The sequence below is a fragment of the Tupaia chinensis genome, unplaced genomic scaffold (genome assembly GCF_000334495.1).
Source record: "Tupaia chinensis unplaced genomic scaffold, TupChi_1.0 Scaffold000048_1, whole genome shotgun sequence".
Classification (NCBI taxonomy): domain Eukaryota; kingdom Metazoa; phylum Chordata; class Mammalia; order Scandentia; family Tupaiidae; genus Tupaia; species Tupaia belangeri.
In genome coordinates this window covers 189,348-190,292 of record NW_006159506.1, presented here as the reverse complement: position 1 = coordinate 190,292, position 945 = coordinate 189,348, and positions in this window count along the sequence as shown.

Genomic DNA, 945 nt, shown 5'->3' with positions numbered 1-945 from the left:
CAGGCCCGGGACTCAAACCGTGGTTGCCCATGTGGGAGCGTCCAGCATCTTAACTACCTGCCACTTGCTGGTCTCATCTGTAGAGTTTTTGTAATAGTCCTTTATTGTCTTTCTTATGTCTGTGGGCTCTAGAATCAGGTGCCCTCTTGTATTTCTAATACTAATAATAACAATTACATCTTCTCTCTCTCTTTGGTCAGACAGGCTTAAAGTTTATCAATGTTATTGCTCCTTCTGAAGAACCAACTTTTAATTCCATTAATTTTCTCTATTTTTTATTTTATTAACTTCTGCTTTCATCTTTATTATATCCTTCCTTCCACTTTTTTGGGATTTCTTTTACTTTTCTCACTCTCGTTTCTTACTTTGAGTTTGTTTGTGTATTTCTTCCAGGAGCACGAGACAGCACCATAACAGAGTCTTCATGCCACAATCCACCACCAGCCTTCAGTCATTGCTGGATCATAGGAAAGTATATGCCTGACACACTCAGGGGTGTCTCCAAACTTGAACTGGAAACTTCCCCACCGGGGATTTCCTCACAGAATGTCATATTTTACTGCTGCACCGTGGTCTGGATTCCTGTATCTAGCTTCTTGAAAGGGAAGCTTGGACTTCTGAATTAAAGCCTTCATTCTTTTCTAGCTATATTACTCACTGCTATGAATCTCCCTCCAAGTACCACTTTACATTCATCTCAAAAATTTAGAAATGTTGTGTTTTCACTTTGTACAATACATTTTCTAATTTTCCTGAGATTCTAGCTGACAGTAGTGAACTAAATTGTCTGATAATAAACATGAGGGGTTTTTAGGTATGGTTAACAGAGTAAGGTTAGTACTGTTTTCCTTTTCATTCCAACCAAAGTTAGGCATTGTAAGAAAGATTTTAAGAAATAAAACACAAAATAAACTATATATCTTGAAATATTTAAACATTAGCAGT